Source organism: Sciurus vulgaris (assembly GCF_902686455.1).
Source record: "Sciurus vulgaris genome assembly, chromosome: 4".
NCBI lineage: Eukaryota > Metazoa > Chordata > Mammalia > Rodentia > Sciuridae > Sciurus > Sciurus vulgaris.
The window spans coordinates 81,626,511-81,654,413 of NC_136464.1; the positions used below are offsets into that span (position 1 = coordinate 81,626,511).

Genomic DNA, 27,903 nt, shown 5'->3' on the forward strand with positions numbered 1-27,903 from the left:
CAGTACTTTTCTAGAGGGATAGGTAGTCAGCAAACTCCCCATAGCTGTGACATAGTTGTGTGTCCCATAATTGTGACAGAGTTAATAACAAAAGTGTCCTAACTTCCAGTTTGGCTATTTTTCAAAATTTGAATGAGAGAAACTCTTAGCAATAGGAATCTTATCAACTATAATATTAAAAAGGTCATCATCAGCAGTGTTATAAAACAGACTTTATCCATAATCAGAAGCATATTAAAGACAGACATGCTTGTACAAAACTTTCAGAGTTCAAATGTTCCATTTGAGGCAGAGGAATAACTACCTTGGAAACAGCACGAGTTTACAATATGGTAGACAAAATAAGTAAATCATGAAACAAAGATGGAGAGCCTGTCATTAAGCAGTTACATAATTTATCCACCATGAAAGTCAATTTAAAAATATAGTAAACACTTATATAAATCAATTGCCACTTTCTTGTAGGGATTGAAGGTCTTAGTTTTACTACATTGTAGACTTTCCCATGGCATGCAAGTAGAAGTGCACATATATATATATATATATGCATGTGTGTAACTATACATATTTTGAAAGCAAAATTACAAGGGGAAATGGAGCTTGCTGAAAATATAACAGCATTTTGTAGTCATAGCAACCCTAACTTTTAAAAAAGCAACATTAAAGCAAGAAGAGCTCATCAAGAGCTACATCAAGTTGTTATAGCAACTAAAATGTGGCTTTACAGAACCAAGTTTGCATTAAAATAGCCAGAGGATTATAATGGTAAATGACTTACAAAAATACATCTTTGGGACCCAAAGTTTTAATTTTTGCTTATTTTATCCAGGATTATGTCCTCTGTTTCATTAGAACAAAATGTGTGCTCAAGTGATCTCCTTACATAAAGCTGAAATGGCCATCAAGAATCCTACAGTTGAAATGGCCATCAGGAATCATACAGTTTCATAATACCTAGTAATAATCAGTAAGTCAAAATTAGTTCATCAATACTAATAATTTAATCCCTTGTGGGTGATGAAAAATATTAAATCAGAAAAGCAGAGTAAAAAATAGTCAAATAGAGTTGTCTAGAGGACCTTAGGAAAAAAATGGATCAAGAACAGGGTTTGTCAACTTTAGCACTATTGACATTTTGGGGGAATTCATTTTGTGAGGGCACATCCTGAGTGTTCTGGAGTTTTTCTGGCCACTTCTCACTAGATAGTAAATCCTATCCAGGTATAACAACCACAAATGTCTCCAGACATTGCAGATGCTTCCTTGGGGGAGAAGAGGGCAGCCAAATCACAAAATCTAGAAACATTTCATCCATACTATTACGGAATTCATTAAAATACAAGAAAGGTGGAAAACATTAAGCAAGTAGTTCAGCTATACTCTTCTGTGAGGGCAAACTGTCTAAACAGCTTAAGTGTCTGGTCTTATGCTTTAAGGAGTTTATTATCTCAGATCAACATTTTATTTTTTTTATTTTTTATTTTTTATTTTTTACAGACTGCATTTCGATTCATTGTACACAAATGGGGTACATCATTTCATTTCTATGATTGTACACGATGTAGATTCATACCATTCATGTAATCATACATGTACATAGGGTAATGATGTATGTCTCATTCCACCATTTTTCATGCCCCCCCTCATTTCCTTCTACATAATCTAAAGTTCCTCCATTCTTCTCTCACCCACCGCCCCCCTACCCCCATTATATATCATCATCCACTTATCACAGAAAACATTTTGCTTTTGGTTTTTTGATATTGGCTTATGTCACTTAGCATGATATTCTCCAATTCCATCCATTTATCTGCCAATGCCATAATATTATTATTCTTTATGGCTGAATAATATTCCATTGTGTATATATACCACAGTTTTATAATCCATTCATCTGTTGTAAGGCATCTAGGTTGGTTCCACAATCTAGCTATTGTGAATTGAGCTGCTATAAACATTGATGTGGCTGTGTTACTGTAGTATGCTAATTTTAATTTAATTTGAGTATAAACAGTTACCTCATACTAGACAAAGGAGCCAAAAACATACAGTGGAGAAAAGATAGCCTCTTCAACAAATGGTGCTGGGAAAACTGGAAATCCATATGCAGTAAAATGAAATTAAACTCTTATCTCTCACCCTGCACAAAACTCAACTCAAAAATGGATCAAGGACTTAGGAATTAGACCAGAGACCCTATACCAAGTAGAAGACAAAGTAGGCCCAAGTCTTTATCATGTTGGCTTAGGATCAGACTTCCTTAATAAGACTCCCAAAGTACAAGAAATCAAAGCAAGAATCAATAAATGAGATGGACTCAAACATTTTATTCTTTATGTCAACTTTTGCAACTCTGGTACATGATGGGTTTTATCTCCTGGAAACCCTCACTTTCCTCCTGTTTCAGTAGCACATCCATGTTGGTCTCTGTGCTCTTGTGCACAAGCAAAACAGGAAAATTTGGAGCTGGCCAAGTCTTTTCCTCTAGTCTCTTTTACTTCTCACAGATGCTTCCCAAGGCTTTATTTCATTAAAAAAAATTACTATCCCAAGAGTCAACCTCTCCTTTTAGTCAACTACCAAAATTTCCTCAACCTTTTCCTATTTACTTGAGTACCATTTAAGTGCTATTATGCCCACAATATTCCACTTAGATTAAATGTCATTATAGTGTGGGATGGACAAATATTTTACTGAAAGTCAAAAAGTTAAAGCAAAAACATTTTTGGTCAACTTTTTTTTGGGTGACTAATCTAATAAATGTTTGGGGCAAGGTACATAAGAATGGAAGAAGAATGAAAATGTGGTTCTATGCAGGTGAAAGACATGTTTTTGTCTAGTTTCTGAATGCTAGTAGGTGGGAACTCCAAATGGTAAGCTACTTAAGAACAGGGACTGCTTTTGTATCGTTGGGGGTTACCATGACTCCTGACCCAAGTAGACTGCAAAATGAACAATCAGCCAAACCCAAGCTTTATTCAATGTCATTTAAAACCCAGTTATTACCCAATAACTGCAAAATGAACAACCAAACAAACCCAAGCTTCATTCATTTAAAAACCCAGTTATGAAGCCATATGAGATATGCCAAGAGACTGGCATACTCTTAAATATTCCACATGTTAGTCAAAACAGATCATTCCCTCAGAGGGCAAATACTATTCTTGATAGCACTTAGATGACCAAGATAGCATCTTTGATTTAAAGCTCATATAGCTCCTTAAGCTAAAAAGTTAAGATTCTTTTAGTTATATCATTTCAATTTATCATTAGTATATAGGATATGTGAATATTTTAGGGGGTATTTCCTTCTATCTCTTTTAACCAACTTTATCTTTTATTTTCCATATATCTAAATAATTTTGCAAAGCAATAATTTTTGGCAAAGGTTACTCTTTATAGATTTACATTTTTATTGTGTTTTTTACTGGTTTTCTAAAAGACCCTATTCTTTTGAGGAATGTCAGATTAATTCATTGGGATTTTATATGACACACTCACATATATCTTTTCCATTGTGTTTTCCAATTTTATTCTCACACTTCAATTACTTCTGTAAAATTACACATACTAATGTAGGCAGGACCCTGACAGAGCTGGCCACAGTCTGTATAGAAAGTTTTGGAATAGTAAGTAGTGAATTTTTCTGTCAGACTTTTCACCTGGAATAAACTGCAAAATGAACAACCAGCCAAACCCAAGCTTCATTCAATGCCATTTAAAAACCCAGTTATGAAGAAATATGAGATATGCCAAGAGTCTGGCATACTCTTAAATATTCCACTTGTTAGTCAAAAGAGATCATTCCCTTAGAGGGCAAATACTATTCTTAATAGCTCTTAAATAATGGGTCCTTGAGAACTGGAGTGGCCACATAAAATTGTCAAGGCTAATGTTAGAACCTTGTGTGACTGGTAAGAGAGCATGCTTGGAATGAGGCAGTATAAACATTCTCTAACTTCCTGTCATAGGATCGATGCTTTACTAATAATGAATTAAAGGGCAATTTTAAAATAGAGTATAATATTAATGAATTTTGATTTTGTCCTTACAAATAAAATTATGATTCTTTTTTTTTTTCTTTTTACTTTGGAAGGTCAGCTTAGTTTTCCAGCCAAAAAGAAAATATATACCTGCTAGGATAAGAGTGAACTTGAAAGGAAATTGAAAATCATGCTTTTGCTAAGCTAAGCTAAGTCTCATTAAAGAAGGCTTATTGACCCGAGGCTTGGTGCAGCGACAACAAACACTTTCTGCCAGCAGATGAAGTAATAAGTTCAACTCTATAAGTAGTGATTTCTTTTTTCATATATTACACACATCAAACAGAAAGACAACTTGCTGGAGCTTGGTGAGGCTGTTGGAAGAGCACTGACCATTGCTGATCATTATTTTGACTTGGATAGGGTGTTACTGTCTCCTCTGGAAAGGGGTATTTTGGAAGTGATTTTTAAAACCTAACTGGTGTGGTTTACTTTTATTGTATCTTTCCTTTAGCTTTCAAATCATCACATTGATTATTGCTTTAGATGGTATTTCTTTCAGCTTAGAAATGGAGAAGGCTGTTCAAAATAATTAGCTGAGAGGAAAAAAGCCACCATCTTTAATACCTTAAAAATACCTGCACATCTGTTGAAAAACAAAAGATTTGGATAACTTATAAATAGACAAAGGCATAAATGAGGTTTTATGGGTGGTGGAGGCAATAGGTCTGACCTTTGTTTCCTCCACTCTCTATTGGAAGACCACTGCAGTAGCACAATTTAAATCACATCTCTGATTTTTCTTTTCAAGGTATATTCCATGGAAGAGTGGTTTCCTAAAACCTTTAGTAACTGCAGTTGAACTTTTGCAGAAGAGGCAGAGACATTGGGAAGAGGGTTTCACCACTGGCACAGTTTCAGATTCACTGAAAGTTATGTTCTTTCCTTCTGACATCCAATCTTACTCCTCAATTATCTTTTGAGTAAAATAGTCTTATGCAATATGTTGTGCTTGGTACTGGGGACACAATATGCAACAAAAGATACATTGATTCTTGTCCTCAATGATCTTGTAATTTAGCAAGGGGACATAAATTATTCACATAATCACACAAATAAAGATACATGGGGGCTGGGGAGATAGCTCAGCTGGTAGAGTGCTTGCCTCGCAAGCACAAGGCCCTGAGTTTGATCCCCAGTACCGCAAATAAATAAATAAATAAATAAATAAATAAAAAATAAATAAAGATAAATGGCCTAAGTGCTGACAGAAAATGTGTTCCCCTGAGTCTATGAAATAGGTGACTCTGACCTGGTCTTGGAGGTGAGGCTCACCTGGAGAGGTGATGATTAAACTAAAGTAAAACAGAAGTCAGATGATCTAGATCCATTTTGAACAAAATAACTTGCCAAAATTAATTTATGTCATCATCAGGGCCTATAGGATCTATGGGATTCCATTAACACACACCCATGAACACCAGCTTGCTTCATAACTTCAAGTCATTTTAAATCGGAAAGGCACTTGACATAAGGTCATCTGAATCCTGTATTTTTTTTTTCAAGTCAGGGTTTGTAATTCCATGGCCCATGCCCTTTTGATTAAAAAGAGGAAGACGGTTCTGAAGTCAGTAGAATATAAAATATATACAATTTACCATTTACTTGATCAATTAATGTCCCATTTTATGGGCTAGAGAAAGTCATCTGTGTGATTTAAATAGTGTGGCTCACCATCACACCAGGCCAGAGCAGTACAGGAGTGGCTGAATGACAATTTTGTGTGTTAGACTAACAACAGAGGTTTATTTAGTGAAATCTGAAGAAACACACCCCCTGCAGCAACAAATGCTGTGAGAGATGGACAGAAATGTGGTGCCAATCTACCATGTTCATTGTAGTGTTGCTCTAAGCTCTGCATTGGCATACAAGGTGGACACATTGGGTATAACATGCCCTGAGGGGTGATACCATGGAGCCATTTACTATGTATTTTCAACTGCTTCCAGACTGCATAGCTCCCTGCAGGACATGTTCAGAATCTCACACCCAGCACATCCTGGAATGACAAATTGCCTTCCTTTGGTGCCCACATTTTCAGGCTAACCTGCCTCTAACTTACCTTCTCCAACCCAAATCTAATAAGTCAATAGACTCTGGTGCTTTAACCAAGTTGAGCAGTATTTTTCAGAGATGGCTCCCTGACCACCTGCATCTGAATCACGTCAGATGTTTGTTAAAAACGGAAATTCAGAGATGTATTCCAAATCTACTCAACCAGCAGTTTGAGAGCCGTGCATACACTTGACACTAGCTACTTTCATAATTGCTCCTGCTGTTTGGCAGAATGCTGAGGTAAACCAGCTGGTGGAATCTGGCATTAGACTTGTTGTCATAAACTCGATGTTCAGGCCTCCTGTCTGCCCTCTGAATACCCTGCTTGCTCCGTCTTGCCTCTGGAAGCAGGGTTCTAGCTGACACTCTAAAGTGTGCTTGGCTCCCAAGTAACCATCCTATAAATTCTTGGCTCTTCCATCTTTTAGAAATCATACTCTGTCCACCATGTCCCTTCCTATTCTGATTCTGCATAAAAACAAGAAGCCCAATTTTGCCCTGAATGAGATAGAGCATGCAGAACATTACCAAATTATGATCTAGCCACTTGCTAATTAAAGTGTTATTCACAACCAGCAGCATCACCCAATTATTAGAAATGAAGAATCTTATACTGTTCCCTCAGACCAATGTGGTAAACTAATAATGACTTCCAAATATATATCTATATCGTAATGTTGCTTTATAGGGCAAAGTTTTTGTAGATGTGATTAAGCAGGAAAGGATTAAGGATTTTTAGATCATACTGGATTATGCGATTGGTCCTTAAATTCAATCACATGTGCCGTAAAAGAGAGGAGCAAGGGAAATTATATAGAGGCAGGGTGATGTGAAGACAAAAGAGGAGGCATAACACAGCCACAGGCAAAGGAAAGCTGATGGCTACCAAAGCTCAAAGAGGCAAAGAGTGATTCTTCACCTAGAGACTCTGAAGGAGCTTAGCCCTGATAAGATCTTGATGTTGACACAGTGAAAGACAAACAAACCTTTCAAATTTGGTTCCAAGAACTGTAAGTGAATAAATTTCTGATGTTTAAGCTACCACATTTGTGGCAAATTTTATACCCTGTATATGAGAGATATATTTCCAGTAGGTTTCAAAAAGTACTATATATGTATAGAACTGCTGTAATAATAATGCAAGTTCAAAATAGGATAAACTACTTTTAAAAAGATCTCCAAATACCTGGTATGCTTTCTGAAAATTATATGTATTTATATGATGAATCATGACATTATTTTGCTCAAATCACTCTTAGATTAAGCTAATTACTTAACTTACTCTTGGATAAAAATTATTTAGCTAAAACAATTATTTTATGAAAATTCAAAAGTATAATACACTAATCTGAATGTGCATAATGTTGGTATTAATACCTATATTTTATGTTGATAGTGATGATTTAAATTAAATTTGGCAAAACTTAAATGAGGGACAAAGTCTTTATAGCATAAAAGTTGTTGTCATTCTGAGTATCTGTATACAAACCAGAACAACTATTTGAAATTTACCAGCTGAATTAGTCCATTTTGTGTTACTCTAACAAAATATCTGGGGCTGGATAACTTTATAGATAAAAGAAGTTCATTTAATTCATGCTCTGGAGGTTAAAAGTCTCACATCTGCTGGACAGGTCTTCTTGCTGGCAGAGTTCCAAGGCGATACAGTACATCATCACATGGGAAAAGACAGAAAGCACATGTGTGTCCTCTAGTCTCTCTCCCCTCTCTGCCCCACCTCCATCTTATAAAGCCATCAGGATTCAATCATCAGGATAAAGCTTGATGACTTTATCTAATCCTAATCATCTCTCACCTTTAAATCCCACAGTTTGGATTCAGTTTCTACCATCTTAACACCTCTCAATGGTGATTAAATTTCAACACATGAATCCTTGAGGGATACACTCAGGCCACATCCAAACCATTGCACTAGCCAATACTTATGAAGCTCATTAGAAAGTTTTCTGTATTTCCTTCATAAGGCAAGGTTTACACAGCAGTCAAAACAGTTGAGTTGGATATCGCTCAGGGTTAAATAAAAGTTTGCTTTCTTCAAGGCAAACAATGGCAGTGAGTCCCAAATGCCAGCATGTATACTCATTAGTTGGTCATTTATATTTAGGTGGGAAGGGGAAGGAAGATAGTCCAGATCTGTCTGTGAATATATGATCTCTGTCATCCCTCATCCTCGGCTAATACTAGAAACACTGGCCATGGAATCCTCTCAAGACCCTGGTCAATAATCATGGCAAGCTGGTGATGGACTTCCCATCAACTTTGTTATAGGCACGTGTTGCTTGTGGGATTATAATACAATTAGATATAGAAGTCTTCAGAAGCAATGGTGAAGCACACAAACCCTGCTTTCAATTTTTTGTTTTTCTTCTAGGGTAGAACTGAAATCCATAAACCAAACCCAAAGAACCAAAGGCCCGAATATTTTCTCTGCTACACGGATGCTAATCACAATAAGGGGGGGTGGCGAGGGAAGAACAGAGGTACTTTGGATTAGACAGAGGGAAGTGAAGGGAGCAGGGGGTTTGAGGGTAGAAATGATAGTAGAACGAATTGGACATTATTACTCTATGTGCATATATGATTACACAACCTGTGTTACTCTACATCATGTACAACCATAAGAATGAGAAGTTATACTCCATTTATGTACGATGTGTCAAAATGTATTCTACTGTTATGAGAACTAATTAGAACAAATAAAAAATTAAAAATAAAATAAAATCCTGCAAGGAAGATAGTACTAGAAATTCCCACCTGTGGGTTTTGGCTGGGGTAAACATGGGTTTTTTAATTTCAGCAACTCACCAAACCATTCAGAGACAATGGTTTGAATGCTTTATTTTGGTTTCATCTTATCATTTAATCTTGTTGGCAATTCTTAATAAAAAAGAAAATAGCCTCTTTTGATTTCCTCAAATCCTATTTTATCGCTAACCTTCTATCAAATGAGAAAAGGTCTCCATTCAATTCTTTTCAGTTTCAGTCCTATCCCAAGAGCTTACAGAAACATGTTTCCTTTCAGATGAAGCTGCTGGTAGAACTGCCCAACAGTTTATATTAATTAAATTTAGCAAGGCAGATTAGATGCTATATTAGAATGTTCTTTTCCCCCCGCTAATTGGGGAAATTGAGGTTGTTGAGTTGCTATTTTTAAATTTGGTTATGATCTTAAAAGGGGCTGTTAGGTATGAAATGAAAGCATATACCTGACCCACTGCAATGCAATCTAACACATTTATCTGGGTATTTAATTACTGTGCTTCTCAGTTATAAAATGAGAAATGTTTATCATGAGTACACATTTCTGGATCTCATTTTATTTTTTGTAATTAAAAATTAGGCTATTGGTGCAACTGTGTACCTAAATAAATATTCAAATGGGAATGAAATATTCCTCAGAAGAATTTTTTACTAAAAGATGGTTTGTAACCACCTTTCACAGCCTTTACTCCATTTGAACATCACAATACTATACGTTCTTAGTTACTGGGTGACAACCTCTTCTCCTTAGATAACCTGAACACTTTCTGCAGGACTGGTGACAACTTACTCTTTGCTCTTTCCAATTCTAACAAAGTCTAGAACAGTCACTGCTGAGATAGATATTCATGTTTACTTATAATACTTACATTTATACATATATAAATTATGGATATATATTATATAAATAGAAAATTTGTAGGTATTTATAGATATATGTTTATGAGAAAATACTCAAAAAAAGCAAAAGTTGAATCTTTTTTTTTTTTTTTTAATTTTGGACATAAAAAGTTTAATAACCCTATCAGATCAGCAGATGAAAAAATATGGCAAATGAATGGAAACAAGATTCATAAACCTAGAGAGGGAAAGGCACTTTTAAACCACCAACATGTAGAATGAATTGGACATAACTTTCCTATGTTTATAAACACATATAAACATGTTTATAAACTATGTTTATAAACTAGTTGTGTAAACACAACTAGTTTAACTCCACATCATGTTCAACTACAAGAATGGGATCTAATTACAATAAGTTATACTCCATATATGTATATGTCAAAATACACTGTACTGTCACGAATATCTAAAAAGAAAAAATTAAAAAACAAAAAACCACCCATCAACACTACCACCAGGAGCATCATGATTCCCCTGCCACATTTAGCTGCTACTGCCTGCCTTTCCACCCCCCCACCCCCCAAAAGCAGTAGTGATTGATGGAGGCTGGCTGGTAGGCACTAGAATAACACAAGTCCTCAGGGGTTCCCATCTAGATGGAACTATTTTTTAACACTGAAAATAAAACTTTCTGCTACAAAAGCAACAGATATACTAAAACTGGGTTCCAGAACTATCCAAATTACTCTTAAATGATTTTATTTTTTAATGTCAAGTTTTCTTTACCAAATCTATCCAAAACACTAAATTTTAGAACTTAAATTTATAAGTGCCCTAAACTCATGTCAAGACACCTTCTTCTAAGCCCTAATGTGCATATCTCCCCTTTAAAATGTGCAAGTATCTTGTCATTGAGTTGTCATTCTCAAAGATATTTCTCAAGAAAAAAATTATGAATTAAACACCTGTAAATTCTTCTTCACGTCTGTTATAATGCAGCAATTGATCATCCAGCCCATAGTGGTCTATCAATTGAGTAAGGCTTCGTTTCTTGTTCTCTTCTGACATAAGTGACTGAAGCTCATAAAGCAACAGCTGGCTACAGTTTCTCCACTTCGATATTAACAACTCTAACTGAGACAGGTTATTCTTTGACCTATACATTTTGACTAGTTTTAGCCTCCGAAGAAGCTCTTCTTTGTCCTGAACCTGCTTCATCAATTCTGCTTTTTCTTCATTTAACTCTTGTTTAGGATTCTCAATCACAAAATCAAGTGACTCAGATTTATATGCACTGATATTCTTGGTATTTTTCGAATGTGCATTTTCTTCAGATTCACTGCCTTTGTTTTTAGAACTTTCTTGAGATTCCAAAGCGTTTCTTCTTTGAAGATGCTGGTTTCTCTGAAATAGTCTGGTCATTTTCTTCCTTCTCTACTTTAAGACGTTTTATCACACTGCAACAGGAATTAAATGACAATCTTGTTTCTTTAATTTGTCTTTAAGTGTTGCAACTCGTAGGTTGTTTTGGTGAACTATCCGTATGGGGAGATGGTGGATCCACACAGGCCTGTGGAGTCGTAGGTTGGATCACAGACGAATCTGATGGACTTTGCACGGTGGAAGTGAGATCCTGATTCACTTCTGCTTCTTGTTTGTGTCCCAGCACCGTCCTCCTGGCTCGGGTCAGGCTGGTCTCCGTGTTCACCACAGCACTGGCTTTCCTCAGACACGGCGGGACCGGAAGTGTACAGCGTACAAACGCTCCAAAGGCAGAGACCGCCAAAGAGCAGCGTTGGGTTCCAGCCCCTGGAGAACCAAAGCGCCAGAAAATCGACCGAGGGGGTCCCCGCACGTTCCTCTGAGCTAGTGCCTAGCCTTGCTGCCCAAAATCCACCGGCCCCGTCACTACGCGGGCCCACTCTGTCTACCTCAAAATCCTGACCCCTTAGAACGTGGCTTCACACTATTTAGCCAATCTGGGATCAAAAGTTGAATCTTTCTAATGTGTAGTTTTATAGATTTTATTTTATCCAGTGATACGTTTTATCAGGTGAGGTAGGTTGATCTCTGGTATTGCAGAACAATATATTCCATGAATATAGACCAATTGATAATCCACAAGTTTTACATTTGAAACAGGCTTGTGAACTTCCTCTTTAAGTTCTGTTTCTGAAACTTAAATATGATAAATTTTCATATGCTTACTAACTCCTATCTATTCTTCAAGCCAGTCCATGCAATTTTTTTTTTTACTCTTCCTGTGTGTCCTTTGTTAACACCTCCATTGCATTCACCTTTGTTGAACTGTTTCACTATTTCTGAACTCGAGAGTCATTAGCCACATCCACCCTAAATTTTGGTTATTTTAACATGGACATGCCATTGCTGACACCAGCAGATACCTTTCTGCTATCTACAGATGTTGGACACAATGTTCAATAATGTTTTGAAGGAATGAACAAGGCACTTCCATTTCTTTCCCTTTCTCTATCTAAGTATTACTGGAGTGGTAATACCACCATCCCTGCTCATATTTAAATACTGGGTTACAGAAGGAAACAGAAGAAAAAAACAATGCCTAGAGAGCACACAAAGTGCAAGAATCAACCCTAAAATTAATACATGTGGCCAAGCTTTATTAAACCTTTGTGTCTGGTGACACACTTCAGATTTCAGCTTTGCATCCAGAGTGCTGACAGACACAATGGCTGAGCAGTATTGTAGTGGAGAGAATTGATTTTACTAATGCATGAAACAAGTGGCAGCATTTTATGCTAAGCAATTAGTTTTTGGCAAGGAAATGCTCTGTGTAGAAAGAGGAGCCTTTTTCTGGGTGACATAACAATTTTCTTCATTGGAGTAAAATATTCTTTTCACCATCTGAATGTTTGGGGAATATATGAAAGTAAAAAGAACATTAATATCCTCTTTAAATGCCTGGTGACAGCACAAGAGATGGCACTCAGAGGGAGAGGAAAATTGGCCAGAGGGCTTGCAGAATTTCAATTCTAGTTCCACATGTGCCACCTATTCTTCAAAGGGTGTGTGGGGTGATACTGTTTCCAAGTCTCAGTTCACTTGTTTTTGAAATGAGAAGACAGAGAAGGAAAACTCCTTGCTAATCCATGTTTTTCTGCTCTTCTACTAAAATCTGGATCTACAACTTTGACCTCTGTGGTTGTTGCAGATGCTGACAATGAAATAATTTATCAAAATCAGTCTCAAATATGTTGGTGTGATCACCACTGAGCAGGAAAAAAGAAGAAAGAAAAATCCACAAAAATTGGACTCTGAAGAGCCTTATGAAGGCCTATCCAACCCTCTCCCTTCAGTAAGCAAGGGTGAACCTAAATTACTCCTTGATCAATCTACATCTCATCCTGTCTCCAAATAATTTCAAGTATAGCCCATAACTACAACATTCCTACTCATAGGAAATTTATTTCTTGAATTCAAATGGGATAATGCTAAGTTTTACAGTTTTCTGTTTCTTATAGTGAATAATACCATTTCAATCTTTATTTTGAATTCTTGACTCCCACAAAAGGTTTGAACTTGAAAGTTCAACAGTATTTCCAAAGGTCCTGAAAAGGATGGGTTCAGAGCATGGAAAATGCCATATCATTTATACTATCAATCACACATGAGGAGTATTGTATGGGTCTTTGTGCTAGATGTTGGGACACAATTTATTTTCCCCAAGTTACCCAAGTCTTTTCCTATGAAAACTGTCTCACATGAATATGTATGCATACGTGTGTGTCTGTGTTTAACTTCTTGTTTGCCTTGTCTTATAGCCTTCACTAGCAAGGAACAAAAGGACAAGTACATGATAGCTAATTAACATATCCTGACAGTTGACTGAATAGTTGATAGGACATCATGGTTCATGGATATTCAGTTAGTAACACACCTAATGATAAAAACTTAGAGAATAAGAAGATTGTTTGGGCTCACAATTTCAGAGGTTCAGTAAATGGTCAGCTGAGTCCATTGCTTTGGGCCTGAGGAGAGGCAGAACATCACAGTAGAAGGGCATGGTGGAAGCAAGCTTCCCAAGACAGCCAGGAAGCAGATAGAGTAGGGACAATATATATGATCCCCAACACTCCCTCCAATGAGCTGCTTCCTTCAGTTATTGTCCCACCTGTCAGCAGTTACCACCCAGAACGGCATTCAAATGGACTAGTCTACTGATCACGTTACAGAACCCACAATCTAATGTAATCATTTCACTCCTGCATTGACACATGAGCTTTTGGTGGTAGGGGGAACACCTCATCTCCAAATCATTAACATTTACTGTTTCTTCAAATAACTCTCAAAAATCATTCTCAGAAGTAGATATATTATCATTCCCGTTTCAGATGAGGAGATTGGGGCTCTGAGATGTTCTGAAACTTTTTCAGGTAAAAATCAAAGTTTCAGGAGCCAAGATTGGCAGATCTAACTTACTTCAAGGCTACTGTTCCTGTACATGGAGTCAATTTAAATAAAAGGCAAATTACATGTAGGTAAATATCTGATGTGAGTGATCCTGCAATAAACCATACATTTTTAAAAATTAAAGCAGCACTGACTGTACAACTATTTGCATGATTTTTGAATATTTATGCACTAGAATTCAACGAGAGGGAAGCTGCTTCATATCTCCCATAATTTATTTTTCAATAAAATGTAATAATTACCCTAAAAACAAACTCTCTAGGGATTCACTGCAATGTACCATTTTCTTTGGGTAAAAAGCTTAAATTCTGACACACAAAGAGAATTCAGTGTTGGAAATGGGTCATTTACTTCTCTCAAACCATGTAAACACACCTTAAGGAAGAATCAAACTGCTCCTATTCATTACAGCTTTGCTTTAGGAAAGTTCCCTTTCTGCGGTTTGATTCTTTATTTTTCCTTCTGGAAAAGAAAGCTCATGGTCTTTGTATTTGGGAAAAGTGGATCTGAATTACAGAAATCTTCCAACTAGAAGCACCAGCTCTTTCATTTCTCAGATGACAAAAATAAAGTGTAAGCATATTATTCCCAGAAAGACTTCCTGAGTGAATTTTGAAGAACACAGTGAGATCTTTGGTTAGTGATATTTTGTAGAGGCTTGTGAATGTATTAAAGAGTTGACCCCTATATTCATCTTTATAAAACACACCACTCCTAGATAACCGTATCTCCCTTGAGAGATGCTTAATCTATCTTGGGTTGTGAATAATGATTCAGGTCAAGAAGAAGGGATGTGACTTTCTTCTCATGCTTGAAACAGCTGCAAGGAATTTAAATACATTCATTGAATTCCCCTAAGATTGGGAATAAATATCTACTCTCTCTACTTCCAGTTGCTAATATTCAAATTGGTTAGAGACTTTAAACATAACTTGGGTCTGAGAGCACAGTATACAACTCAAATACTATCTGTTATCAGTAAAATACTACTTTCTTGTAAATTTGTGCTCAGAAATTTTTAAACAGAGCCATTTTTTTAACTCTTAAAATTCTGACCTACACATGGGCAGAACACTTTGTTTGGGGAGCCTTAGTACAGCTTAAATTTACATTTTAAGAAAGTTTCCTTAAACATGAAGAAAAGACAAGAAGGAAACTCTTATTTCAGGACACACATGCACAGAGATGCTATAGACTGTGTTCATTTAGGCATCATGTAACACCTCAGGAATACCATTTATGTCCATTTCTTCCCTCTATCCTCATCCACAATCTTACTCTACTTTTTTCCTGAATGGCTATCATAGTGTTCTAATTAATTTCTTCCAATTCTACTTCATATGCCATCACTAACTCTCCAAAAACAGTGTTTTGGTAGGTGAGTCAGGTCTATAAGCTTTCAGCGGCTCTCCATAGCATAACAAATTAAAGATAAGTGCTTTCCTACCTTAGCGTTCAAGACTTCCACAATTCAGATGTTGCCTGTCTAAATATGACCTGTCTTTTCTACTTGTTTTCTGTTTCTGTATTCTTGGTCAACTGCAGTCTTTACTCTTTCCTTTAAAAATTTATTTTATTCTTACAGATTGCATTTGATTCATTGTATACAAATGGGTACATCTTAATTGAATGACATTTTCTCTTCTCTGTTCAACCTTTAGCTCAAGACATTTCCTCTGGATGCACTGGTCCTCAATTTCTAATTCTCATTTTCTTCAAGGTCAATCTCAAGTACTGTGCTCCTCAAATTTTAAATGATTGTTCCCTTTTCTTGAAGCCACAAGGTACTTTACCAGTCCTTGGGGGCCTCTGCCCATTATATCTTAATTACTGTTAAGTGAGTGCTTGTCTTCTGCAGGCAGAAGGGGTAACAGAAGCTCCAAAGATCATCCCTGTGTTCCTTGATGGATGACAGATAAATAGTAAATATGGTGGTGGTTAGAGATAAATTAGCCATAGATATAACATAACTAGGTGTGCTTTCATGTTGTGGGTTATAGGCAATTAAGAATCTGAATCAAGGTGCAGAAGGGATGTCTATGACAATTTCTTAATTTCAACCATTCATACCCAATACTAATTAATCCAAACCATGCTTGTAATTTTAAGTTTTCTAGTAGCAATGATTTTTTTTGTTTGTTTTTTGTTATTGTTGTTTGGTATCAGGGATTGAATTCAGAAGCACTCCACCACTGAGCCATATCGTCAGCCCTATATGTATTTTTATTTAGGGACAGGGTCTCATTGAGTTGCTTAGTGCCTTGTTGTTTCTAAGGCTGGCTTTGAACTCGAGATCCTCCTGTTTCAGTCTCCCAAGCCACTGGGAAAAGAAGAAAAAGTAGCAATAGTAAATTATGCAACAAACAGAATGAGCAAGGACAGGATAAATAGATCTTTGGGTCCTGGCTAGATAGGTGGTTCAATGAAAAGCCCTCCCATTTTCCCAGGTGCAGCCTTACCAAATCTTACCCAGATGACCTAGAACCATTAGTTAATTAAGTAATTATTGAGCACTATTCTGCATTAGGTACGTTGTTTGATGCTGTTCCCACAGACAGCTGTATCCTCATCTTGATGTTTAACATCAGTCAGCTTACTCTTGCACTTTCAATCCCAATTATGGAGCACTATGAATAAAGCATAAACTAAATAACCAATATGATAAATAGGACCCAAGGAGCTTTTCATCTAACTTTGTTAATTTAATGAATTGATTATAGAGAGTCAGTGGTTTTGCTTTGGATTATAGCTGAGTACTGGAGAGGCAAAACACAAAACCAAGCTCTCCAAAGTCTAAGTGACATGTTGAGTTTCCTCCCCTAAAATCAACTGTCAAATATACATAAGTCAAGAAGAAGTGTGAAACTGCAAAATCAAACATGTATGCAGATGTATTTAAACTTCATTTTCCTCTATTAAGAACTTAAAGCAGCTATGGTTTAAAAACAACAACAACAAAAAAATAAGACCAAGAAACCAAATTAAAGTTTCTCATTCATTTACAACTTAATGGATTTCTCCATGAATGTTAAGTGCTACCATAGATTTCCCTCATTTATTTACTTCAACCAAGGTTAATAACAAATTTGTTTCAATAGCCTTATAGGAATTCATTTTTATGTGCTGCTCTATTAACTATGCAAAAGGTTAGAAACTGAGATTTATCGTTTTTATTCTCTTTATTATGATCTTGGACTATTTATTTAATATTGTTTAGCTAGCTGGTTTCCTTGTCTCCAGAGCATCTAGAGAGGCCAGTTTGGGCAATAAGCAAGTGATAAATCAAGTGATTCATTTAGACCCATAATTACTGTTGAGTTGATGCACAGGAGTCACATGTAGCCTTCATTGACTTTCTTGGAAGAGAAAAAATATGTGTTAAAGCAATGCACATTAATTCATACATTGTTTATGCCAATTGTGCCAAAATGGCCATCTGTCGAGGACATTATTTATCTAATTATAATTTGGCACAATGGTTGGGTTTTCCTGACCAACACCCAAGCACTGGTCAACAGGTGCCTTTTATGGCACATTAAACTGCAAATGAGTTTTGACCATTGGCATTTTAGGAGGAAAAATATCTTTCCCTAAATCCTGTTCTAATCTTATATCTTCTTTTAATTCTGAGACAATTTTTCTCATGGTTATAAAGTCCTTCTTCATTTTGGGGGAAATGTTTTAACATTGGAAAATGATGATTTTATTTACCAATTTTATATATTACATTTTCATTCTACTTTCATATTGTGGCAACTTTATATACTCTTTTTTTGTGTTAAAATAATTAAGGACATTGCATTTCCTTTCCAGTCTATTTCAACCTAATTTAATCTATTTGTGTTTTTATGACTTCTATTTGTCGCTTCTAATAGAGGTATAATAATTCTCTGCAAAGAACCCAAATGCAGGATAGACTACTGTGTACTGCAGACTGGATGTATTGTCAGGTATTCTGATGGCCTCTTAAACATTGTTCTATAGCCTCATCTGGAAATCACAAGAAGCAATTCATCATGAGTAGTGCAAAGTTGATTCTTAAGAATTGTCAGTGCTTCCAGAAACCAAAGAGCTTCTTAGCCAGTATCTAGGCAGGATAACTATTTTTAACCAACTCCCCAGAGAAGGCTTCCAATTACTTTTAAATGACTCAATCCAGAATTTGGGACAAGAATCACAGATGAGGTCAAATTATGTCTTTTTCCTGATCAAAATTCAGAAAGGCTCACCCAAATTCAATCATCAAGACCCAATTCTGTAGACTGATATTCAAGGTCCTCCTTGCCTGGTCCTTGTTACAGATCCAATCACTCACCCATTTAAGACACATGGAAGTCCACACTATAACCAGAGATGCTTGTACTTTTACCTCCTCTTGGCAAAGCCCTCTCCTTTTGCTATTGAAATTCTATTAACACTTCCTAGTCTAATTCATTGTCACTTCTGTGAAGCTTATCTAGTACCTGGTTAGGGCTACCACTCTCCTAAAGCTTAAAACAAAACAAAGCAAAACAACAACAGCAAAAGAAAAGCAACAACAAAAAAACCAGCTCAATTGAGACTTTTTTTCTTTTGCCCTACTTGTAATTTTATGTCCTCCTTCATCCAATTTAAGTGATATGTGACTAAGCACAGAAAAATTTGCCTTATCTAAAATATCATGTACTGGTGACGGGTGTATCTTTATTAAATCAAACCCTGAGATGCTGCTTTCTCAAAAGAGGGATTCCAGAGCACTTTTAAACTATTAACCTTATTACCAATAGAAAAGGTCCATGTGTTCTTTTTGGAAAGGTACAATGAAGGGTCATCAATTGACAACCAACAGGCCAAATAAGCTTACAGATAAATTTGGTTTGGCCTGCGTAGTGTCCAAAAAAAAACCTGAGCCAACATTAACAAGCCAGGAGATTTCATCTTAACTCTAGATTTGGCTTCTTGTGAAAAGAGAGGAAAAAAAAAAAAAAAAAAAGTAAACCACTAACTGACAACAATCTGCCAGAGCCAAGTGCAATGCTGGTTGGGGAGGGCTTGCATTCCCCACTTTCCTGAAGACCATCCCAGTCTCTCTATCCCCATCATGAAGGGACCAGGTGTCATTTGTTTTCAAGTTTGCATTCTACTTTTTTATAGCACAGATACTTCTTTGTAATCAGGAATCTGCTAAAAATAACAAAACTTGATCAGAAGAAAAACTTGTTTCTTTTTCTTTGATTTATTATTTTAATTTAGCTGCCTTGATTTATATGTACTTTTGGGTTTGCAGTGCCTGATTTATATTTCCTCTTGCCTAGGAGGTTCAGCTAAACTGTTCAAAGGGATGATAATTTGTTTTAAAGAGTGTCTCTATCATCAGGTTTGTAATACTATGAGCTCAATCTTTTTTTTTTTCCCCTGAAGGTAGAATGTAGGAAGTCAACAGGTTAGTTAACATTCCAATGAAATTATTTTTCTAAATATGTGAGTGGCTGCCTCTAGACTTTCACTCAAACTTCTGAGAATTAAGTCAACACTTGTTAAACCCCGATTGGCACCAATATGAACCTCAGAATCTCTGCTCAAATATGCAAGTATTCTGCTAGACAGAATCATTTAGTGATCACCTCTGAATAAAAATGGTAAAAATCCGGGACAAACAACTAAATGACTGTGAGTTCATGAGCTTAAAAATAAAATTCATTTCATTGCACATAACCTAAAAGATGGAATTTTATAGAGGCTGGTAATAGTTGGAAAATGCTAAGGTTCCAAAATTATTCCTAAAATGGAACAAAGAAAATTACTGTTTAAAAAGGGAAACATTTTACTCCTTCTGTCACTAAGGACTCACCATGTTCTGACATAATTTCATGAACAATGAGACAAGGGTCAATAATCACATCTCTACTACAGCACAGTATAAAGTGAACAGCCCCAACTCAACCATTAAAGAGAGAACATTTTTAGTTACATGTAACCTTGTACCAAATTTTACTCTCAATCTAAAAATTTTATTCACAAAGTAATTAGAAAATGCTTTATAATGAAGGAAAATACCAATTCAGTGGCAGAGGGGAGTACAGTTAGATTAACTTGACTGTTCTAAATAAATAGAAATGTGAATGGATGATAATGCAAGAACAGAGGAAGAAAAAAGAGATTGTTTCTGAATCTTCACACTCATGGTCTGTAATGGGTACACATGGGCACACTTTCACCGAAGCAGTGGATAAACTTCAGCCTATTTTTCAAAGTCCTTTTGCATAAATCCAAGACCCAGTAGTTCCTGAGTTTCCAGGAGACAGGATATTTGAATGGGCATTTTTTCCCACTATCCAAAAAAACAACCTTTAACTCCTTTAAAATAATAGATGGAAACTATTTAGAACAAGCTCCCACTTTATTTCCATATGTGCTAGGTTGTAATTAAATTTACAGCAATCTGAGACTCTAAAGTAAACAAATTCTAATGTAAATAAAGGAGGGATGCTAATACCTGATTTTCTGTCTTTTAGAGCAATCATTTTCAACAATGATTCCTACAATGAGAAATGAATTATACATAATGACTTGTATATATACCTAAACAAAATTTAATGAAACAGTACTTACTCTTTTATGCTTCTATATTTTCAGTTATACTCTTTTCTATTTCATTTTTTTTTTCAAGTGCTAGTTGTTACCCAATAAATTGATTCTGTGTCTCGTTAACACGGTGTAACTTGCAATTTTGAAAACAAAACAAAACAAAACTTTAAAGCTTTTTGCTTTCAGAGGCATTTACCAGCATGGTATATTTAATTTATGAAATAAATGGCGAAAAGAAATGGAAAAAATTAAAGGCAGCAAATCAAAATATAAATGGTGAAAAATGTACATCAGAGCTATTTCATTACCTAATGTCAAGAGAAAAGACACATACTAATTTACCATTGAAAGCAAGATCAGGGAAACACAGTCACTTTAGTTACCCATTCAGGAGTCTCTTCAAGTGCTTGTTATTCTGCTAACACTTTCAATTATTACAAATCTCAGAAAAACACTGAGTTATATACTATTCTTATCCTCATTTTGCAGATTGGAAACAGCAACTTTACAGGGATGACTGAAAGCAGCTATCAACCACCATGGTCTTCCCACTGTAATTGCCATGTCCTAACAATTTTAGCAAATAACAAAATGAGTACACTTCACAATTAGTAAACATTTCAAAACATGCATAAGAAGCATCCAGACACCTTGGCCATGGACAATTTATCAGGCTTTAGGAGTTCATGATGAGATAGAAAGTTAATCAGGAGGGTTTCTAGGTCCTTCCTCAGAAGAGACATCACATGATACCCTTACCTCGACCACTAAGGGAACATGAAGCTGGTACTCTGCTGAGAACCCTGCACCCACCATCTCCATCTTGCCCAAAGGAGGAAAAGAGTTAACAATCCACACATACTTTCAGCCATGCATTTCCCCCATGCATCCCATTTCCTATTAAACTGAACTATTTCAAGCTTCCTAAACCCACTGTGTTCTTTGTGAATCTACAACTTTGCACAAGGTTTGTTTGTCTTGTTTCTTTGTCATGTCCTGTTATCCCTTTTCCAGTTGGCTTATGTCATCAAGACTTGCTTAAAAGGTCACCTAGGAAGTTATCCTGACTCCAGTACTCAACCTGGTAAGTACACCACCCCACTTTCTATTATTATAGCAATTACAATTTCATTGCACATTGTCTTGTTGGGGAAACTCTTGAGGCAGAGAATTATGTCTTTCCATACTTCCAGTACTTGACCACTATGATAGGTTTTTATTAAATGCTGGCTCTTTTAATGAATAAATGAACAAATGAATAATGGGAGAAAATTCCCTGAAAACTAAAAAAGTACACACAGCCTACATGAATTGAAATAAAAATCTGAGCTACTGATTCACTGTGAGCAGTCAATCCCAACATGATGGCAACACCAGGTGATATAGTTTGGATCTTAAATATCCCCCAAAGGTCTACATGTTGAAGGTTTGATACACATAGTGGTACTGTGGGAAGATTTTCTTATTGATTCTTTTAGTTGCACATGACAATAGAATTCATTTTGATACAATTATGCAAACATGGAATATATCTTATTCTAGTTGGGACTCCAGTCTTGTGGATGTATATGATGGTGAGATTCACTGTGATGTTTTCATATATGTACACAGGAAAGTTATGTCAGATTCATTCCACTGTCTTTCCTTTTCCTTTCCTCTCTCCCTTCCCTCCATTCCCCATTGTTTAATCTACTGAATATCTATTCTTCCCTTCACTGCTCGCCATCATGTGTTAGCTTCCACATATTAGAAAAAGCATTTGACCTTTGGCTTTTTGGGGTTGGCTTATTTCACTTAGCATGACAGTCTCCAGATTCATCCATTTACTGGCAAATGTTAAAGTCATTCTTCTTAATGGCTGAGTAATACTCCATTGTGTATATATACCACAATTTTTTTATCCATTCATCTGTTGAAGGGTATCTTGGTTGGTTCCATAGCTTAGCTATTATGAATTGTGCTGCTATAGATTAATGTGGATGTGTCATGGTAGTATGCTGATTTTAGATCCTTTGAATGTATATCAAGGAGTGGGAGAACTGGGTCAAATGGTGTTTCTATTCCTAGTATTTTGATAATCTCCACACTGTTTCCCATATTGGTTTCAACAATTTTCATTCCCACCAGCAGTGTATTAATGAACCTTTTTCCCTACATATTCACCATTTACTTGTATTCTTGATAATTTCAATTCTGACTGGAGTGAGATGAAATCTCAGTATGGTTTTTATTTGCACTTCTTTAATTGCTAGATATGTCGAACATTTTCTTTTGTGGGACCTTTAAGAGTCAGTCAGTGCATGCCCTTGAACAGGAGAATGTGACCCTAACCCCTTCCTCTTTCTCTTTCATTCCTGATCAGCTTGTTCCACCCCAGACCCTGGCCACAGTAAGCTGCAAGGCCAAAAGCAGCAGCAAGTCACAAGACTGAAGTCTCTAAAACTGTGAGACAAAATAAACCTTTTCTCTTTATAAGTACATTTATCTTGTAAGTATATATTTTATGCAGAAAACTGACCAATATGCCAGGTTTAGCTGAGCTGCCAGTAAGCAATACAGAATGAAGGAATTGAAAAAAAATATAAAATAATGCAAAAATTGGCCCCTAAAGGGAGATGGATCATTGCTATGCAAAAGACTAAAAACAAAAGAAATAGAATTTTGTCAATAACTGCTAATATTTCTACATGTACTTTTCTATGGGTTGCTTGGATAAAGTAAAAAAAAAAAAAAGAAAAGAAAAGAAATAAATTTAATGAGAGAAATTCCACTTAGAGATTTCATAAAATAGCTTTCAACCATTTTTTTAAATAAAAATAATATGGAAACTTGTTTCCCTAGTAATATGCAGGTAGGAGTTTAAAAAAAAATCTGCTCCTTCTTGGACACAATCCCTAGGAATAGTCCCCATTATAAGGACCTCCTCATCACCACAATAATGAGTATGTTTTCTAAAACAGAATCATTCATTTCATGCTTTGTGCTCAATGTCATGATTTTCCTAATTGTAAAAACTCCCTGAAGAATAATTAAAAACAGTCTCCAAATTTTCACAGGGATTAATTATAGCTGCTTTGTGCCGTGCCTGACAGGTGGTGACCAAGTCATTGCCACAATCACAGTGAATGTTTCTGCTGTATAAACCAATACAATACTCTCTTCTTCTCTTTGTGACAATTTGATCATACAAGATACCTATAAACATGAAGACAAGAGGTAACATTTGACTTCAGCAATGTTTTTGTGCTACAGTAATATATAATTAGTACAACACTTTCAGAATTGGCATCAGGCAGGTCCTCAATCACTTTTTAAAGAAAATAGATTGCAAGGTAAAGTAAATGGCAAATTCCATGAACATTCAGATGAGGAGAAGAACAACATAAACTGATGCTAGTCTGGCAGAAAAGCTACAACTCAGACCATAACTTGTCTTCTACATGACTGTGATCCCCTATTCAGGGTTGAGTCCCTAGAGATTTGACAGGTAACCAGTAACTGAAGAAATATGAGAAAAAATTAATCTAATTTTTAAAAATTGACAGCTTTGTTTAAAAGCACAATTAACATACTATAAATTCCCCTAGTTTAAATGCATGATTTAATGTTAATTTTTTAGTAAATTTACAGTCATTCAACCATCACAAAATCCAGTTGTAGAACATTTTAAAACATTTTTATTTTGGACAGCTTTCTTGTCGACTTGTAATTAATCTCCATTACAGCCCTCCCTCTAAACTTCTTTGGGCAACCACTAACCTTCTTTTTGTCTCTATGGATTTATATTTTCTGGATGTTTTATATAAATGGAATAATACAGTCTGTAGTCTTTTCCATCTAGCTACTTGCCCTGAACATAATATTTTTGAGTGTCACCTATTTGATACAGGTATTGGTAAAACATTTCTTTCTATTATCATGTATTTCTTTGAATGAATTTCCCACATTTAAAAAATTCATTAACCACTTGGTAAACATTTATTCCTTTTTTTTTTTTTTTGTTTTTTGGCTACTGTGAAATAATGTGGCTGTGAATATTCTTATACAAGTTGGAGCATAGTTTTCATTTATCTTAGATACCTAGCACAACTGTTGTGTGATATGGTGAATTTATATTTCACATTTTAAGAATTCTCATTTTTTTCCCCTAAAATGGCTTCACTGTCTTACACATTCCACCAGGAATATAGGAATACTTTTCTTCCTCATCCTCGCCAACTTCTGTTATTGTCCATTTTTATTATAACCATTCTGATCCACATATTCTTAATGGGCTTTCCCTTAGCTATTTTCCTAGACTGTTTCTGCAGTATATAGTATGCCCTCCCTCCCCAAGATCCAATTAAACACATGCTTTCCCTCCCACAATTGAATTGATTCAGAAATGGAGTATAATAAGAAAAGAGACTTTAGGACAGTGAAATAAAAAGGCCTTTGTCCAAATGCATCCTCTATGAACAATTCAAAATAAGAAATATCTTATTCATGTTTTGCTTTCTTTAAATAAAGCAGTGCACAGATAAAAGTGATTATGAACTAATGTACTCCATGTGCCTCAGATCTCACATAGAATATCATGTGCAATTTTATGCATGAGAAAAGAGACATATTTGTTTAAAAAAATTGAAAACAATGAAAAAGAAAATAAAACCTATTATAGTAGCACCAGTGTTTTCATTTTGATAATTTCATTCAATCTTTTTATATGTACATAGATTGCAAATATATTTTATTATAACTAAAATTATACTTTATATGCTATTGAGATTTCTGGTTTTTTTTTTCAGTACTAGGGATTGAATCCAGGGCCTTGCCTATGCTAGACTCTCAGCCTCCTTGACAATTATGACTTTTAATATAACATCATGAACATCTCCCATGGTCATAAATTTTCTTTTGAAACCTAATTCAAAGATTGCATAATGGTCTCACATGGTTTAATTCTTTCTTTGGTTCAGTATTTTCTAACTATTTACCCAAGAAGTAATGCCAGGAAGAGCATTTTTGTGATCACAATTGCACACCAAATTCCATTTGAAGAGAGGCACTGATACCTTAGAGTTACTCTGGCAAAATAATAAATGGAGCCCTTGCAAATACTGTGCTAAGAAAGAGAGGATTTGAGATACCAGATAAATTCAAAGCAGCAACATGAAAGAGGAATTGACTACTAAGAAATTTCAGAGATAAGAAAATAATGATATTCATTATAAGGAGTCAGATTTCTGTTTATTATAGAGGTCAAGAACAACAACAATGAATAACTAAATAAAATGGAAGCATCTGAAGAACAGAAACTTAATTGAGCAGCTTCCTTACTCATTGACCTTAGTGACAGTTTTTAGAAATTGGGTCTATTCTCACACCATAAATCCTTAGAGAACACTTATATTTGAATCACTGCATGTGAGGAATGGGTCTAGCAAACAGATATGTATCAATCACTATGGCTACCCTGCGGGCACACTTTAGTCCATCTTCAATGGCTATGATTTTCTCGGGAGAGAAAAGAGCCCCAAATACATAACAAGGTTTAAAAAATGATGTTCTCCAACATATCAGCAAGAGGAAAGGCTTAATAAAGTAAGGGAGTCACTTTTCTACCAGTTTGAGCTGGATTGGGGAAAATATGAGTGTTTGATTGACTTGCTGTCTTAGGACAGATCATGCTCATGAAGCTAGGTGAGTTGGAAAAAAGTGTGGCTTTAAATATATTATAGATGAAACAATTTCACATTTAGAAGCAAGCTTTTAGTAATTGAGTGGCTAAAATTGGCAACTAAGTTCATATTACTTTTCATTTTTTTTAATGGTAGAATCCTAGCTCTCTCTGCAGTATGGAGACATCTGTAAACATTCACACATGAAGCAGGCAATAAAAATGTTTCCATTGGTTATGATGTTTTGGTATTTTTAACTGTACTGAAAGTGGCAGGGGTGGGGGCAGGGGGCAGGAAGAAGTCTTCCTTATGCCTCTAAACCAGGCACGAGAGGTGTTCTGTGACCTTGTTCAATTTCTAGGGTGAACTGAGAGCTATATTACTATAGACTTTCCAAAAAATTTTATTTATGTTTATGTTCAAAGTCATTCTGAGTATTACTGTCTTAAAGTTGATCCTGGGAGAATCTTTGGGTTAATTTTCAAGAATTTTTACAATCTTCAATTCTTTTCATAGAAATTTATAGATTACTTATACCACATATTATACTAAAGTATGGACACAAATTTTCTTATAATTCGTTATCCTCAGCTATAGCACCTACTTGAATCGTATTAAATGTATTACTGTTCATTGAAGCTAAAGTGAAAAAGAGTATCCACCAAAACACAGCAATCATTCAGATAGAAACTACTAGTTTGCTAACTTACAGGAGTCTTGAAAAGATTCAACTAGTCACAGAGAGTTTGCATTTGAAGTCTAGCCTTAAAGAAACTTCCAGAGTTAAAGAAACAACTGTAGGAAGCAAATTTAACAGATGCTTCCCTCGCAATATCATACTAGATGATGATTTGGTTCTTCTCTTTCCTCTCCTTGGAAACATCACAAACAAGGGACTGGAAATGACCCACTTGAACTTATCTATCAATGTGCTTCAGGGAAGGCCTGATAGTAAATGGCAAATTACCTATTATTTCTAAAATCCTTTGATGCTTGATTAGAGAGAATATGTAAATTGTTGTCTTTCTCCTTGTTCAGAGGGGTTTAGCTGTCCTGCCTGAGATGATAATGCAATCATCTGTAGAAAACATAAATTCCCTAATTAACTTTAGAGCCCTGGGAAACTTTCTTTATGAAAGGCAAACCCAGGCAGACCCCTAAGCAGCTATCAAACCAAGAGGGTTTGGCTTGATTGATTTGATTGGCTCTTAGTTAAAGTGTCTTATTTCCTCCATGTTATTTGGCAAGGAGTCTTTAAGGCAAAGTCTCCTGATTGCCTTTCAAAGGATCTGCCCAGTCTATATTTAATCAAATAGAAAATAGAAAGCCCCAGTCAAGTTCAAACTTGCTTTATAGGGCAGTCTGGGCACACTAATATCAGGGCATTAGTCAGAGATTCATAAGACTGAGAATTTTTATGTGGCTACTTTCTATCCTGTAAACATTTAATTCATTTGGAACATTGACCTCTTTGACTCTTCCCTCTCTCTCAAACCCAATTACCC

At 35.7% G+C, this 27,903-nt stretch overlaps 1 protein-coding gene and 1 pseudogene across 4 annotated transcripts in view; both read right to left on the reverse strand.

Moving 5' to 3' along the window:
• The window catches only part of LOC306660154 (cGMP-dependent protein kinase 1), a 1,225,718-nt gene that overhangs the window by 619,891 nt on the left and 577,924 nt on the right, over positions 1-27,903 (reverse strand). The gene's annotated exons all lie outside the window — the stretch shown is intronic.
• LOC306660241 (swi5-dependent recombination DNA repair protein 1 homolog) lies at positions 10,081-11,592 on the reverse strand (annotated as a pseudogene). The gene has a single exon. The product of its transcript is annotated as a swi5-dependent recombination DNA repair protein 1 homolog (transcript).